The 18,444-nt window shown below is 42.5% G+C and overlaps 1 protein-coding gene across 1 annotated transcript in view; it reads right to left on the reverse strand.

The window, feature by feature from the left end:
* The window catches only part of LOC309702355 (uncharacterized protein), a 249,516-nt gene that overhangs the window by 50,045 nt on the left and 181,027 nt on the right, over positions 1–18,444 (reverse strand). The window lies entirely within an intron of this gene.

The following is an 18,444-nucleotide window of genomic DNA, read 5'->3' on the forward strand; positions in this document are numbered from 1 at the left end:
CCTCTGCTCATCCATCTCTGTATGTATCAGGATACATTTGGTTCATAATACACAGAAAAATCAGAGTTATTACCTGTAATAAATGTGAAAGATTCCTGCAGTGATAACCAGGCAGGACTGAAACACATCCAAGCTGTCACCACGGTAACAGCACCGTCCATCCACAGGTGAGGGGAGGAGCAAAAAGAGGGACTTTGACCATTTTATACTAAAAACACTCAACTAATGTTTCTAATATGAAACAAATAAGCCCACATTAATGTGAGCGTTTATTAAATAATAATAATGATGATTTCCTCCTGATCTCATTTCCACAGCAGAGAAAACTGTGGTGTATATTGAGGTGGAGGGTGTGGTCTGTGGCTCAGGTGTAGAGTGAGGGTGGGGTGCACCACAGCAGCATGCTGGGACTGCTGAGGGTGGAGGAGGGAGTGATGATGACATCAGAGCTGCAGCACAGAGACCAGTGAACACACAGTCTGTTCATCTTTGCATAGATACAATATACAGCACAATATTGAATGACAGACACGCTGTGGGAGCTTCCACAGATACACTGACGTCAGCATCCAGAGTCCTCCTGCTGCTCCCCCCTCAGAGCCCCGTGATCAGCACCAACACATTCAGTTAGATGACAGAGTCCAGCTGCAGCTAGAATCAGCTCCCCTCTGTGAACAACAGCACAGCGTCAGTGTTTCACACTCAGTGAAAGGAGGAAACAGCAGAAGAACACCATGTGTGCTACGTTTCCCAGGACACACTACAAACTGCACAAATACAGAGCAGCACGTGGAAGGACCTGGAGCTGCATTTACAGAGCTGCAGACAGCGTGATGTCCTGTATGGACAGGTGGAAGGAACCAAGTCCTCAGCTGGAACACTCGTGTTTGTCCACAGACAGGAAACACAGCAGGAAACTTCCTCACAGAAGTGCAGCTCATGGATAACACACTTCCTGTCAGTCAGAATGAGGCTGCAGCCAAACACAGAAAGGTGTTTTTGTCCAGATGAGCCCAGAGAAGAAACACGAGTGTTCACAGACATCAGAAGCTCAGAGAGGTGAAACATGAGGTTGGAGTCCTCGTCAGCATCCAGAAGAGCTGCTGTGAAACCCTGAGTACTCATGACAGACTCTGATGGCACAAACACATCATGATTCAAACAGAAAGACAAACATGGAGCTCCTGATCCTCCTGCATGAGAACAAGCTGACATGAGCGCTGTGTCTGAGAGTGTCTCCCTGTCACAGTGACAATAACACAGCTGCTGCTCACAGTCATTAAACTGACCTGAGGTCAGCTGTGCTCCTTACATATGAACCATGTGACCTCACATCAGTGCTGTGGATGACTGTAGTCATAGAAGAGTAGAGCTGTAGCAGGTGGTGTGAGGAGGAGGTGGTGTATTCTAGTTAACGCAGTACTGAAACACTCCAGCAGAGGGCGCTGTTAAGTCCTTATTGTAACACAGTTACTGTGTGCAGTTAGACTTCATACATAATCTGCACTTATTTCCATGCTGTCAGTAAATGATTGGTTTCTATTGATTCTACTTCCTGTTGACTCGTTTGATGACAGTGAAACAATCACAGCTGATTGTGTGATGATGTAAACTGTCACTGTTACATTCAGTGTGTGTGACATAATGTTAGTGCAGGCTGATAACAGCCTGGTTCTGTTAGAAACACATGAACGTGTCCATAGATCAGTGTGTGTTTAACATGAGAGCTTCAGCCCTGCTGATGTGTTAAATAAAGACATGCAGGAAAACTGATGAGACTCTGAAATAACTCTTTATATTTATAATGTAACTCTGCATCAAAAGAACAACAAAGGATCCCAGACAGGTTTCTGTGAACAAAGACCATTCTGATGTTTCTGTGTTTCTAACACTTTGACATTATTAGTAAACAGACTGCAGTGAGCAGCATTTATAAAGAGCTTCTATATAAAGATATGACAGCTGTTTGACAAGTTTATCACTCTGTGTTTGGACCTGATCAGTCCAGCTGTTTACTTGAAACATGTTCATTTACCTGTTCTGTTATATTCATGTTCTTGTCTCTGTTGAAAACACATTTTAATGTCCCTCAGATTTTTCTCCCAGATGAATAAATATAAAAATGACACAAACTGACTGCAGCTACTTTTTGTCCTTTCTGTCAAAAACCTTCATGTGACTCATGAGAGACACGTTTCAGCTGTTTGTGACAGATCAGAGGCCAACAAGTCATTTATAACACTTTCCATCATTGTTTAAAGTTCTCAGTGTTTCTGTGTTGCTGCGTATAGGATCTCCCAGCATCATCACTGTGCTGTCCAATCATTGTGTGCGAGGTTACCCTTATAGTGCGATGTGTGTTTGCACAAAGAGAAGCATGTGTGTCAAATATAAATAAGCACAGAACAGAAACAGCTGCTCGTTTCTTCTGTTTAGAGTCAAGTTAGTGTTTTGTGTCTTTGTTTGAGGCCTGATGTCGAGCAGAGGTGTGTGTAACTGCACTGGTCTGTTATATGTGTGAAGTGTGTGCTTCTCTTCAGCATCATCTTTGTCACTGCTGATTCCTTTGTGTCATCATGTGTTGAGAAGAGAGAACAGTTATAACGGAGGAGCAAAAGGAAGCCCTGAAATCTGCATCAACAAGGAAGTGTTGGCTCACCAGTGATCCCAGCAGAGCCACTGGTTTGGCTCCAGTTGTTCTAGATTCAATGATGTTGTTGCTACAGATACATGTCAGCATCTTTATTGAATTTAATATGAAGCAGAAATGGTGTCATTAGGAGAAGAAGAGGAGAACAAGTCCGGCGAGGAGGCAGCAGCTCTTAAAGATGAAACAGCAGCTCAGCCCTGAGCTCAGAGAGCTGCACATGAAAAAGCTCCTCAAGCAGATCCTGTCAGAGGTTTGTCATCAACAGGAGGAACTGTTCACATCATAGGATGAAGATGCTGTCAGCTGGATGAAGAAGGTTATTTAATGCAAACGTTCACACTGAAGTCAAATTGTTGTCGTGTTGAACAGATTCATGTACTGATCGTCTCCAGAATGTTAGAAGAGCTTCAATGAATCATTAGAAACAACTTACAGCTGCACAGCTGTGTCAAACACATCTGTGTGTCATTGTGGGATTGTTGTGTTTCTACATGTGACACACGTCTAAAACATGCACACAATCTGAACACAAACAGGGACTCATGTGTTCCCACAGCCAGATGCTGAGAGCCATTTCCTTGTAGTCCTGTGTCTACATACATGAACCATTAGATGTTATTGGAATGATTGTCAGCTCTGATAGTTTCATGTGTGTTTAGCTGGACGCTGTTTGATCCTCGACATGTTTAAAGGTGTCCAGTCCTGAGACACTGGGGCTGGAAACAGCTGTGATGTCATTGGACTGTCACACAGACAGAAGTGCATGAAGCGAGCAGCCGAGGAGCCGCTGATGTTTTGGATTCAACAGCATTTGAAAGGTCGACACAGACACATTTGCACACAGAAAGCTGAATCTGTCATATGCCACAGTGAACTCACTGTTCAGTGTTTTTCAGGAAGCTTCTTAACTGCCTCTGCTGCCAAACAAGCAGCTGATGTCCTTGAGAAGAAGCTGAAGAAGTCTTCAACAACAAATACAGGAAGTGGACTTTCAAATACTAGATTCACTTTAGACTCACAGAGAAATGACTCAACCAGCTGTGTTTGACTATATGAAAGGTCAGTGTGTGTCTGCACACAGACTGTTGTGTTGGACTGTTATTCAGTTGTCTGCTGAATGTTTTCAAATGTCTGCATCTCAGCTGTGATGAGGCTGGGGGTCATGGGAGGCCACCGTAGCAGCCTCTTCAACATCATGACATCATCATAAATGCTGCTGGACTGTCTGATGGGCTGACGGTGAAAAAGCCGTCGGGAAGGAAACAGAAGACATTTCAGAGGCTGCAGCAGATTTCTTTGATTCGGGGCCTTTTTCAGCTTTATTGGACAGAGCAGTGAAGATAAGTGACAGCAAAGCAGAGAGAAAGGGGGCGTGGCCCGGGTCAAAGCCAGGCCAGCTGCTCTCCACCTCGTGGTCACCTGCTCATCCTAGTGAGCTCCACCAGCAGCCCTTTCACACACTTTACACTGTCAAACACTGTGTGTGGACCTCAGCTAACAACAGGCTACATTTAAGTCTGGACTACATGCTTTTATATTGTTTTTATTCCATCAGCAGCTCAACATCATGAGCAGCTTTGACATAAAGACATCAAACTCAAGCTGACTTTAAACTACTTTTAATACAGGGGCTCAAAAACAACAACATCTTTATTATATATCAGGACACAAAGTCATTTCATCTCAAAGGGAAACAGCTTTATTTGGAATAACCAGCACTATCAACTGGTTTGGGATCTCCACCAGTTTCATGTCTTTGCAGCTTCTCCAACAAAGTTCCTGTAAAATCAGCATGTTTGTCTTTATTGGTTTGATAGTGATTGATTATTCAGTCCCAATCTGCTGTCATCTAAAGAACAAAATGATGTTTCTATGAGTCACAAAGCTCCAGATGTTGTCGGCTTCACAAAGAAAACAAAGAACTTAAACACAAAGTGTTTGGAGCCAAAATGTTCCCAAGCTGCTCTTTTTGAAATGGCAGAGGTACAGTGGTGTCTAACAGCACACTGTGGAAGGCAAACATGTTATTGTTGGATGAAACTTCATGAATCCTTTGTAGATTTGAGCTGTTGGAGCCTTTCTTTTCTCTTCAGGTGTACAGATGCTGAGGAGGCAGGTGAAGCAGGTGGAGCTGTTGTGATGCTGGCAGAGGGTGTGTCTTAGTAACTCTGTGAGGCAGAACTGGATCCAACATTGTGGATGTGTTGATGTTGGAGCCATTAAGAGTCTCTGGCCACACTGTAGGATTTCCCTTTGATCCACTGTGGGGGCATTTTGGAGTCTGTCAGTGAAACTCTTCATCTTTGTGTTTGACTCCAGTTTATAGAAACAGAGAAATGTGTCATGCTTTTGTTTGGCCTCCACAAATACACACATTTGTTCATTGGTTGGACTTTTTGGAAGGAGACACATTGAAAACCATGTTAATAAGATCTTGTGGTTTCCTGTGGATCCGACACAGAGAGTGGACTTCAGACAGAAAGCGTGGAAGAGATTTTAGAGGCCGTGTGTGGCAACAGGAAGTTTCTGTGTGTTTGCTGATCTTACATGTGGAAAACAACACGTGATGTTTGTGAAGTTCTACAATGATCATTGTTCTCACAGCATTTTGAGTGGGAACAGTTCAAACTGGGAGTAGTGGGAGTTATTTACTGATTGAAACAAGCTGAATGTTTCTGTGACGATGAAGATCAGCAGCTCAGCTGATCAATGAACTGACATCTATCAGTCGTTTCATGAGATGAAGTCATCAGCAGACATTTGTTCTGACTGTGTGATGAATGTCAGAACGTCAGGGCTCTGCTTTAGTCACTGCTTGATGATCATTGGCTCATTGTTGAATCCAGGGCCCAGTCTGACCTCTGACCTTTGCTGCAGGTCTTCTGTGTTATCTCCACTTTCATGTCTGATCTTCTACTTGTAGTCCTGTGTCTACATATACAGTGGCTTTCAAAAGTATTCGGCCCCCTTGAACTTTCCCACATTTTGTCACATTACAGCCACAAACATGAATCAATGTTATTGGACTTCCAGGTGAAAGACCAACACAAAGTGGTGCACACGTGAGAAGTGGAACGAAAATCATACATGATTCCAAACATTTTTTACAAATAAATAACTGCAAAGTGGGGTGTGCGTAATTATTCAGCCCCCTGAGTCAACACTTTGTAGAACCACCTTTTGCTGCAGTTCCAGCTGCCAGTCTTTTAGGGTCTGTCTCTGCCAGCTTTGCACATCTACAGACTGAAATCTTTGCCCATTCTTCTTTGCAAAACAGCTCCAGCTCAGTCAGATTAGATGGACAGCGTTTGTGAACAGCAGAAATTGAAATTGAAATTGCAGTGAAGTCAGCTAGAAACTTACAGTGACGTGGACATCATGCAAAGACTGCCAGACTCTGTAATACTGCAAATGATCAGTGACTCAGGTTAACACTAAACTTTAAACGGCACCTCTGTGTCTCTGTGTGCTGAACATCTAGGATTGAGTCAGGCTGCATCAGCTGAAGCTGTTATTTGTATATATCAGTATTTTTTTATTCAGGTGTGGGGAAAATACGTAAGACTGCAGTGAAGCGATGCACCAGATGAATCCCTGGCCAAAGGTATCGTACTCAAATCAGACTACTGATCCAGCCACATCAGCCTTTTGTGAGGTCTGTTTAAAGTAGACTAAAAGTGAACTGCAGGTTCCTGAGAGGTGGACTGTGAGCACAGAAACACATGTTCATACATACAGCTGCAGCAAACTTACATTAATTTTAAATAGATTTGTTACTCTGATGTCTGTCTCTGTGTTAGTCCTCTGACAGACTGGTGACCTGTCCAGGTGTGCTCTACCTACTACTGGGACAGGTTCCAGCCTCTGTAATAGAAATGTTCTGTTATTCTCATTTAAAGTGTTTAAGTGCTTATGCATATGCTTAGTTGTGACACTGTTACTGTTCAGTGAAAGTTGCTAAAACTAGATGAACTTACTTCAGCAGTTTGAGAAAACAACTCCCTTTACAGGTGCTGATAAGGCCAAGGGCACAAAACAGCACAACCATTGATGCGTTAGGTTTCATAGCGAGATACGTGAAGTGTGGTAGGATCAGTTTGTAACTTCCTCCCTCTTCCTTGGAAGGCGTAAAGGAGGAGGAGCACGACCTCTGTGGCAGCGCTGACATGACTGAACTGTGATGTTTGATGTGTGTTGGCGCAGTAATAAATAGCTTGATCACAGCTCTTTCTGTGTTGCAGACTTTATTTAAAAAATTCCACGAAACCCCCCCCCACTGTGAACCTGAATTGAATATTCAGAAGACATTTGTTTAAATAGTTCTACAAATCTGAGCTGTTGGTGTGTCCTTGGATTGTGTGGTAATAATATTAGAGCCTGCAATCTTTCTTACTGGATCTCTACTATGAGTCATGTTACCTGAGATTAGTTCTATGTTTACCTGTCAGCCTGGACGAATGTGCTGTGTGAAGAATGTAAATGACATCAGATCTGAACTGCTTACATCTAAGGAGCCTGTTCATATTTAATTGTAATATGAACCAATGATTTTCTGATTGATTGCTGATATATACAGTGGGGCAAAAAAGTATTTAGTCAGCCACCGATTGTCGTCATTTTAGGTGGGGGAACTTGCACAGAGGTCAGTAATTTGCACCAGAGGTACACTTCAACTGTGAGAGACAGAATGTGAAAAAAAAAAAATCCATGAATCCACATGGTAGGATTTGTAAAGAATTTATTGGTAAATCAGGGTGGAAAATAAGTATTTGGTCAATAACAAAAATACAACTCAATACTTTGTAACATAACCTTTGTTGGCAATAACAGAGGTCAAACGTTTACTATAGGTCTTTACCAGGTTTGCACACACAGTAGCTGGTATTTTGGCCCATTCCTCCATGCAGATCTTCTCGAGAGCAGTGATGTTTTGGGGCTGTCGCCGAGCAACACGGACTTTCAACTCCCGCCACAGATTTTCTATGGGGTTGAGGTCTGGAGACTGGCTAGGCCACTCCAGGACTTTCAAATGCTTCTTACGGAGCCACTCCTTTGTTGCCCGGGCGGTGTGTTTTGGATCATTGTCATGTTGGAAGACCCAGCCTCGTTTCATCTTCAAAGTTCTCACTGATGGAAGGAGGTTTTGGCTCAAAATCTCACGATACATGGCCCCATTCATTCTGTCCTTAACACGGATCAGTCGTCCTGTCCCCTTGGCAGAAAAACAGCCCCATAGCATGATGTTTCCACCCCCATGCTTCACAGTAGGTATGGTGTTCTTGGGATGCAACTCAGTATTCTTCTTCCTCCAAACACGACGAGTTGAGTTTATACCAAAAAGTTCTACTTTGGTTTCATCTGACCACATGACATTCTCCCAATCCTCTGCTGTATCATCCATGCGCTCTCTGGCAAACTTCAGACGGGCCTGGACATGCACTGGCTTCAGCAGCGGAACACGTCTGGCACTGCGGGATTTGATTCCCTGCCGTTGTAGTGTGTTACTGATGGTGACCTTTGTTACTTTGGTCCCAGCTCTCTGCAGGTCATTCACCAGGTCCCCCCGTGTGGTTCTGGGATCTTTGCTCACCGTTCTCATGATCATTTTGACCCCACGGGATGAGATCTTGCGTGGAGCCCCAGATCGAGGGAGATTATCAGTGGTCTTGTATGTCTTCCATTTTCTGATGATTGCTCCCACAGTTGATTTTTTCACACCAAGCTGCTTGCCTATTGTAGATTCACTCTTCCCAGTCTGGTGCAGGTCTACAATACTTTTCCTGGTGTCCTTCGAAAGCTCTTTGGTCTTGGCCATGGCGGAGTTTGGAGTCTGACTGTTTGAGGCTGTGGACAGGTGTCTTTTATACAGATGATGAGTTCAAACAGGTGCCATTCATACAGGTAACGAGTGGGGGACAGAAAAGCTTCTTACAGAAGACGTTACAGGTCTGTGAGAGCCAGAGATTTTCCATGTTTGAGGTGACCAAATACTTATTTTCCACCCTGATTTACGAATAAATTCTTTACAAATCCTACCATGTGGATTCATGGATTTTTTTTTCACATTCTGTCTCTCACAGTTGAAGTGTACCTCTGGTGCAAATTACTGACCTCTGTCATCATTTTAAGTGGGGGAACTTGCACAATCGGTGGCTGACTAAATACTTTTTTGCCCCACTGTATGTATGTATATATATATATTTATTTATTTATTTATTTTTTTACATACATAGTTTTTTGTTGCCTTATGGTTCCAAGCGCTGTCACCAATCTTTGCATTTTGTTATTATCTCATGACACTTGTTTAATCAGCTACCATCTCTCCTGTGGACTTTTTAATGTCTACAGTCTCAGACCAACACAGCCCTGCCCTTCCCATATTAGATTCTTGATGAATGTGTGTTGTTGTTATTCAGCCTGGTTCAATGTGCCCCTTTTTAACTTTGAGCACCCGCCCCTTTAAACCTCTCTGCACAGCCCTGCACTGAACTCACTATCTTCTCCCTCTAACAGCCTCCACATGTTCTCACTGTAATTTCCCCTCATGAATGAATTTATGCTGCACTAATGTGAATGTTTGCAGGGAAATCAAACGCATTTCACACGCAGTACTCGAGCTGACTTACCTTTGTTTGAATGACGACTTGTACGCGCTGACTCCACAGATAAGGTACGAGAATATATCAGGCTACGTCTTCAGGGTTTCTACTCCACGGCCGTATTTCATACGGGTCCACATTTCCACTGCACGCTATTTTCTGCAAGTACCGCCGCTTCGCCTCTGGACGCAATCGGTCTCTATACAGTCCGTTCTCTTTTGAGCTGCTTTTAAGCATCTTGTAATCGTCGTTCCAACACAGTGTGTTTGTTTTGATTCGTAGACCTCGAAAATGGTGCCGCGCTCCCACAATGCATTGCGGCGTGACGTCAACTCCAAAGCCCTATAGAACATGTTCTTTTTCATTGTCAAAATTATCAGGAATAAAGAAGAAAACTGATTCAAAACCTGTGGAACCTGCCAAAAAACAAGTTTTACTGCAAAGGATTTCTAGATGTGAAGGTTTTGTGGCTTTTTTCAGTTTCTAAAACAAACTCATTTGTACAGAAGGATATGAGGATGTATATGTCCGGTGGTGGGTTTTTTTCTTCTTGATTTAATGTATTCATTTATCTCTTCACTTAATCTTTCTTTATGTTTTTTTTTTTTTGATTTGGCATGAGCGATTTCCGGTCCTCACTCCAAGCCAGTTGGTGGCGGTAATGCACCACATGTTCTATCACAGCTGCGTCCGAGAGGACAGGAAACGTCTGTATGCGTCTGCAAACCAGGTAACTACACTCAGCTGAGCCTCTCTGCTAGTCGTTATTAGTTGGAGGGTTTTGCGTCACTTTCTCTCGGCTTGATAAAGGGCTGTATAGAAATCTCTGGTACGTAACACGTAACGTCATTTTTAGGGAGCGTCGCAGAGAAGTGAGGCTGTTTCTTTGTTTTTGTCGAGTTTTGATTGAAGACATGTTTCCAGTCCGTTTTTTACTCGTTTGTTTTTTCATTAATAACTTTACATTATCACAGAGAACAAGAAGGCGCTTTGTTTGTCACATTCACCTTATGTCTGTGAAGGTTCTCAGTCATCCAGGTCATTGTAGTCAAAGGAGCTTGCAAAGAAAAGCGTCTGGACTTCTTTAAGTTACTTGAAGACGTTTCACCTCTCATCCGAGAAGCTTCTTCAGTTCTAAGGTCAAATGGTGGAGAGTCCCAGATATAAGCCTAGTGGGAGTGACCCCCCACAGAGGGACAAAAGGACCCCCTGATGATCCTCTAATCGCCTGAGCCAAGGTGTGAAACTGGGTGTGGGCTCCAATCAGCCAGTTTCGGGTGAGTTCATTGTGAATCCTGGCCCCACCTTATCATGCGAATTCCTGAGGTCAGATGGCCCAGGATGTGAGTGGGCGTTAAGGCGTCTGGGAAGGATCTCAAAACTGGATTATAGATGGCAGAGAGTTGCTGTCATAAACCCCCGCCTCTGTTCAAAGATGGTCGCTCACAGTGGACATAGATGCTTCTTTCACTCCTCTTTCAAACCATCTGTCCTCTCTGCCCAAAATGTGAACATTGGCATCCTCAAAGAGTGTCCTTTATCCTTAAGATGCAGATGGACTGCTGAGTCTTGTCCTGTGGAGGTGGCTCTTCTATGTTGTGCCATGCGCTTGTGAAGTGGCAGCCACTTGGCAGCCACAGTGATAAATGGCTGAGATGGCTGCAGCTGTACGTGTGAGGTACCTACATATTTCAAGATGAATTTGCAGAGATGTCATGTTTGGTGCTTACAGACATCACACTGCATTTTGTGATTTCGTAGCTATTGTTGTGATATTTCGGAGCTTCCCATGATCACCGTGACAGTCATTCATTTTAACATAACCTTTCTATTCCTTTCAGGGATCCTCATTTTTTTGGTGAGGAAGATCAGCAGCTGTGTCGACAGGCAACAGGTAACGGCATGCTTTTCTGTTAGTACTGTAGACCTTGGTCTGGTGCTCTTTTTTAGTTTAACACAGTATTTTCATTTGCCGAAGTGTAAAAAGCTTGTTCCAGGAGAAACAAACTTTAGTGAGTTCTGCAAAATGATTCCCACCATTGCACACTCTGTCAGCCTCCAGTGTGCCCTTTTTTTGTCCTTTAACTGAAGAAAGTCGGTAGTCAGAACATATGAGATAAGTGAGATCCTCATTTTGCCTGCTTATTTCAAGATACAACATTTTCACAAACTGCTGTAGGATAACCTTGCTATTTGTCTTTTCCAACACTTCTACATTCATCCATATTTCCTTGTCTGCTTCTTTCCAGGTGAAAAGTACCTGAAATGGGTGAAAGATTTTGTTTCCAAAAACAAAAGCATGTGCGTTCACCTGAAGAAGCCAAGTGGTGCTGACCTGTGGATAGAAGAGCTTGAGAACACCAAATACAACGGGGATGATGATGAAGTTAACGCCTGGGGAAAATTCTACCTTCCCGAGATTGTAAAAATGCAGGTTATTGGTGTGGTAAAGGGCACCTCATGTCCATGTGACGAGCTTGTGCTGATGACGCGTGAGGACAAAAAGCTGTACGGCTATGACGGAGAGGAGCTGCATCTGGTGGCTTCCAGTTTCCTGGAACTATGTGACAAAACGATAGAGTATCCAGCATCCAAGCGCTACTACAATGGAGAGGCCTTCAAAGATATGGTGAGAAGTTAGACTGCTAAGAATAAGACTGGGGATGCCTAGTGTTAGAGATCAATCACCTGAGCTTTTCTTTGTATTGTTGTGTGTTCTGTTTAGACTGAGGAGGACTGGAAAAAAGTTAAGATGAGTGATGTGGGGAGGAAACTGCAGGAAGAACATAAAAAGCTGGTAAATGAAACCCAGTCAGCGTTCGTCAGCCTAATATCATAGGTGGGTATTGGAGCTGAGTATCATCACTGATTTCTAGAACCTGTTCAATTCCAATTCACAAGGTCCCAATTAGATTCCATTTAATTCTTACTCAGAGAGTCAGAAACATTATAATTCTGATCATTTATCAGTACTGACACTTGTGAAACTTCATCAGAGGTGTGAGCATCACAGCAGATGCTTTTGTGTCAAAGTAACTGAGGATAAAACACAAAACCATGAAGCAGATTTTCCTGGCCTAGCTTTTTACAGTAGATAACCTTAAAAATATTATTCTGCAGTAGAACAAAAGCAGACGAGAACCACGACTCAACAAATGTACATTGGCTGATGCTGCTGAAGTGATTCAGAGGTTTTAATAAGAGGTTTTAATAGAGACACAGCAGAGCATTTTGCAGTTTCACTTAATTTGAAAAAAATAAATAAAATTTGGTATTGAACAGCAGAAATGAGGCTGTCTTGTCGGAAGTCATTAAAAAAAAAATGGCTGTAAACAACGGTAGACTGCTTCATAACAAGCAAGCGAATAATGCCAAAAACAGAGATTTGAGATGGGAAACGGTGTTCTTAAAGTACACTGAGAGAGGCAGAGAGCTGTGCTGTGTTGTTTTTCTGTGTGTGTTTTAATGGTGGTGGAAGCAAACCAGCAAAAGTAAGAGGGAATTCATGACAATGTTTATGTCAAGCGAAATGTGTCTTCTTTTGCTGCTGGTTTGGTTAGAGAGAGACAAAACGTGCAGCTTCAGGATCTGAGCAGCTTTCAGCACCAACGGCATCACAGCTCAGACTTGGATTCAGGATTAAGCCCTTTATGTTTGACTGTAGTGATTGTAGCTCTGTCCTTGTTATTAATCGCTTTAGTCAAACACAGCTATTGTTTGCTGGGATGTGTATATCCTTGACAGTTTGTATCTCAGAGTTATCAAAGACACTGTGGATAATCATCAAGAGATTGTTGTCCTCTTAATAATGACCTATTTGATTGTTTGTTTTTTCTTCTTCTTACAGATTCTGGTATTTGGCCAAAAGAGAGCTTCACAATTCTTGGCTTCACCTGTGGTAGAAAAATGACTGAAGTTATGCAACACTCTCTAAAATTAAAGCTATGCAACGCTTTAACATGAATGGCGAAGGAGTGCATCTCTTTCACTGTCTCTTCCTGTCCTCTTCTCAGTCTTTGTTGTGGCACCTCTGCTATGTGTTATAGAAAGCACTTGGAATCATGTTCAATACAAAAACACCAAACTCGTGGGATTGCCCTAGCAAGCAGTTGGTAAAAACTAATTAAAACTGATATATATCAGCTTCACTTTCTAGCTGCAAAAGCACGTTTCTGCAAAAGCATGCAGTTTCCTGTCAGCACTTTTTGGCACAGAGTGTACTCAGAGTTAGGCCTTTCTTATATAAAGCAATATAATCAGCATATAAACATTTAAGATGATAAATTTAAAGCTCAACAGTAACTGCTATAAATATTATAACTACACATGTAGTGCTTTTGCTTAAGTAAATTATAGTTGGGATCATAATAAGAAAACGTGTTTTTATTTTCTGTGTACCCTGGGTACAGACCAGTATAAACATGGGATTCTTCCCAATAAATGCTGTCTGATAATGCTTCATATTGCATTAAACACTAGATATGTAAGCAAACAAACAAAAACCCATAGAAGCCAGTTTTAATTATTAAATGTGACAATTACATGGAGATGGAAAGTAAACATGCTTATACACGTCTCTGTGATTACAGAAAATCCACACAGATGCTGTCAGAGCAGAGAATCTTTGATTTATCAGAATGATGAATGCAAATGATTTCATGAAATCTCACTCTTGTTCTGGGTTGTAAAATTCACCTGTCCAGTTAAACCGAATCCTTTGCAACACGGTTCTAAGAACCCTACCAACCTCATCCTCAGCTCTCTGCCTGTTGTCCTTTTCAGCTGAGTATTCATCCACATGTGTTTCAACTTCTCTCTCATTTTCAAGCAAATTGCTCAGGCTCTCAGCTTCAGCACAGTTACCATATGGCCACTCTCTGAGGTCTTCTGTGTTCAAGCCAAACAAATTCTTACATGATCTGCAAGGCTTCATTCTGGCACCATCACGGAGACAAAAAGCCTCACACCTGATATTTCCAGGTACTTCAATTGTTCCATCAAAGTAATCTTTCTGGACTGTGTTTGGATAATAGGTCATCACCGCACCAGATACATATTTATGCCATTTGCTAAGACAGGAGGCAGCAATCATAATTTTCCCAGCGTTAGGACCTTTGGTGGACATGGAGACTCCGCAGTACCTTTCTGATTTGTTGGTTTGGGATTTTTGAGAAATGCAGATGGTGGACGAGACGAAAGCTGTTTTTTTATTATTCTCTTCTAAGTCCAAGTCTGTGAGGAGATCTTGCAGACTCTGCTTTATTTGCTCTTCATTCTCTGAGTTATTTTGCAGGACGATCTGAAAACAGTTACAGATCTGGTCAAAGTGTTGCACCTGATTATATAGTTGTTTTTCATAGAAAGTTGATCAACATGTTTGTTTCGCTGCTTGACTTATTTAACTATGCAGGACCATTGGATGCTTTTGGTTTAAACATTTTAAGATAGGGGGTGAAACAAGTCACAAAAATCTATTTAATTTTAAATCAATAAGCAAAAATCCATCTTTGTTCTCACTAATTTATAATTAAATTTGCTAATTGACCTTTTTTTTCTATTTTGCTATGCCGGGCTGTCAAAACACGCTGAATTTAGAGTCTTTGAGCTTAACAGATCCAGCAGCTACACAGTGACAGCATCATATACGCCTTGAAGACTGTAAGTATCTCCAATAATGAGTCTGTTAGACATTATTTAGAACTAACAAATTCTGAAGCAAGTCTCCAGCTCTCCTGCAGTCTCTGTGTTTGGTGGAGAAGTATAGCTAGAAGCATATGTTGAAGTATAAGCTACAGTATGGATTTTCTTTGGATTTCTCAGTAAAAAAGCACTTTGCATTATACTTTCCTAAAAACTGGAAGTTTGTCAGATTGACTGAAAATGTGAGAAGAGTTATCTTACCATGTCGAGCACACAGGAGAAGGGACTTCGCCTGGGAAGCTGAGTCGAATACAACTTAAAAGGCCTGGGAAGCTTCATTACGCACGTAACTGCTTCGGTACCTGATTCAAACGGATATAAGGAAGTGAATCATCCACGGGATTCGTGGAGTGTGTTGATGGTGACAGAGAGCGAAGAGGTGATCATTCCACTGACAGATATGGAGCCAGCGAGGAAGAGAGGACGTTCTGGCGTGTGGGAATATTTTGAGTTGATTTTGCTCAATTCATTTTATCTGCCGAAGTGAAAAACTTGAAATGTCCAAAATCATGTTTTCATAATGTAAATATCATTACAGCATATGACTTCAGGAACACTTCCATGTGAATTAAAGCTGATGAAGACTACAACAATGTATTTGACACTATACGTACATTACATTGCTACACAGTTTAGAAAATCATTTTGTTTATTGTTGTTAGGTGATAGTCTGCAGGACCCAGGAATACCTGCATATCTACCAGCTTGCAGTGTGGTTCCTGCACTCCACAGCCTCTTCTGTTCCATGCAAGTGGATTTTCTCCAGGGCAGGAGAAACTATTTCTAAGAAAAGAAACAGACTCAGCCAGCGCACAGTAACACTAATCCTCTTTTTAAATGTAAATAACAAAAGGGCTACCTGACATTGATCATGTTTTTACTTTGCAAGTTCTTGATTAGGGGTGGGTTTTGATTATCGCCTTTCTGATTACAATCCATGCTAAATTGAATAAAGTGATATTGATTCATTACAATCCTGTGTCGATTTGTAAATTAACGTTATTATGCCTGAAACGCCAGCATCTCAGGTTAAACCTCACAACATGTCGTCAAACACCATGCAGCTAAAACAGTAACTGGGAGCAGGTTTACGGATTCTGCATACAAACGTGAACACAGAGCGCGGACCCGACGCGTCAGAGTCAGATTTTGGTGTGTCGTCGGGTCCGCGCTGTGTTTGCCTCTTTTTTTTCCCGCTGGCTTCTGCAGCTTTCATAACTCTCTGTTTACATCTCTAATTAAGTCTCACGTGTGTCAGCTTTCTTTTAATAGATACGAAATTATGGATATATACTGTTAAATGATCAGACTTGTAATATTTCTGACTGAGGCAAAACTTTCCAGATTCCAATCAAATCGGATCCTGTATCGAATCAAAATGATTCTACAAATCAGTGACGATGCAGCCGTACTCAGCTTCCTAAGCATTTTCCCTTTCCAGTTCACAATCAATCCCACCCCTAGGTCAAAAATATGTATAGGACAATCGGCCTCATCTAATATTTTGTATGAACCTGTCCAGCTGTCCAGTGATTAAACGACAAGTAGATGGAGGCAGGACTCCACAGCAGGGGCATACTCCATAATGTGCTGTGCATTCTCATATGTATATTATATATATTGCTCACTTATTGTATTTACCAACATCAAGGAGTTATGAGCAAAGAAAGGCCACACCATAGTGCATGTTTAAATAGGGAAAGTTTATTGATCAAAATGTATTACGCAGATACGCATTACATTTTTTTCAGCCCCCCAATCGAGAAAACAAAATCAATTACATGTTCAAAGCAACGGAACGGTGGCCCAATATCAGAGAGAACTCCACTCTTGAGTGAGCAGTGATAATTGAGCAGTCCGTTTTATTTTGCAGATTCAAGCTGCTCTTCAAAGTTTTCACCACCAGATGTCACCGGAGAGGACTGTGTTGAAAAGCTTCGAGTAATGAACCGTTTTTCAATACAAGCTTCAGTGCTTCGGAAAGCTTCATTTGGCCATCACTAGTGGGGGAGGTTCAGTTTGCCATGTTGCAACGAGCTTAGCTTCTGTCTGCTAGCTTGCGCTGCGCTCAGTGGATCTGTGCTCGACAGTGCAGCCTAGGCGGAGTAGTCGAACACAGATCCACTGAGCGCTCAACACAGACAGCATCTGCAGAAGGAAAGTTGATAAAATAAATTAAAAATATTGTATTGTTCGATATACATGCGTACCGAACCGAAAGCACTGTATCGAACGGTTCAATATCGATACGAGTATCATTGCACCCCTAATATATATACATATATATGTGTGTGTGTGTGTGTGTGTGTGTGTGTGTGTGTGTGTTTCTGTGGTTCAGCATTATGATGCTGACAGCACAGCCCCCACCCACCAGTCGTGCAGCTTATTTTATCTTGTCAGCGTGAGCCCCACCTAAAGGGGACAGAGGGATTAGTGAGTTGCATTAGTGGGGCAGGAGAGAGTGAAGCAGGGGAGCCAATGTCACTGCGATACGACTCCTCAACACCATCCAGCCTGCCCCACCACTCATAATGAGTCCTGCTGTGCTCTGTAGCAATGATGCATTTTATGTGTGTGTGCCAGGTTAGTGCTGTGGATTCAAAGGAGCAAAGTTCCACTAAACAGGAGATCAGGATAAACCCCAGTAACCAACCCTGCCCCCGCCATCACATATTCTCAATCCCAACAGAGGCCAGCCCCACAATGACATGCCACACGTGATACACAGCCAACATTACTGTTATAATTACATGTTTCCTTTATTACTTTCCTTTCAACCTCTTTATTTTGCACCTTAAACTTTCTTCGGTTGCTACAAGCCACAAAGTCCTTTATGGTTTGTCTCTGTTGTGTGGAGGGCTGTTTTTAAGAGCTCAAAAATGGGTGTATCAGAGTCAAACAGGCAGCACAGTGGAAAAGTGGTTGGCACTGTTTCCTGACAGCAAGAAGGTTCTGGGTTCAAATCCAACATCTAAGCTGTTTGCATGCTCTCCCCATGTCTGGGTCCTCTCTGGGTTCTCTGGCTCCCACAGTCCAAAGACGAGCAGTTAGTGGGGTTAGGTTGATTGGTGTATGTGCCCATGAGTATGAGTGTACACGGGTGTTTCTCTGTGTTAGTGACAGTCTGACAGAAGGCTGCATCCCTCAGCCTCATGTGGGCTGTGTAGCCCCTTTACCACTGCAGTGAGAGCTCAGACCTGTTTCTGGTGGGTGGTGGACTCCTCCAGGGCTTCCCCTGATTCCCCTTCTGCCACAGAAGACTGTGGCCTCAGAAACTCATATCTGCTTTTTGCAAATGAAGCGAACCTGTTGGCTTCATCAGCAGGGGCGGATCTAGAAGGGTGGCATGGGGTGGCAAGTGCCACCCTAAAATGATCCCTTGCCACCCCAAGTGCCACCCCAGTTTTGCATATGACGGTGTTGTTTATTAAAATAAGTTTAACAGTTTGAGCGTAGTTACAGTCAGCAGTGAATATAAATGCTAGAACTGGATAT

This window comes from Aulonocara stuartgranti, assembly GCF_965226115.1.
Source record: "Aulonocara stuartgranti genome assembly, chromosome: 3".
NCBI classification, from domain to species: Eukaryota; Metazoa; Chordata; class Actinopteri; order Cichliformes; family Cichlidae; genus Aulonocara; species Aulonocara stuartgranti.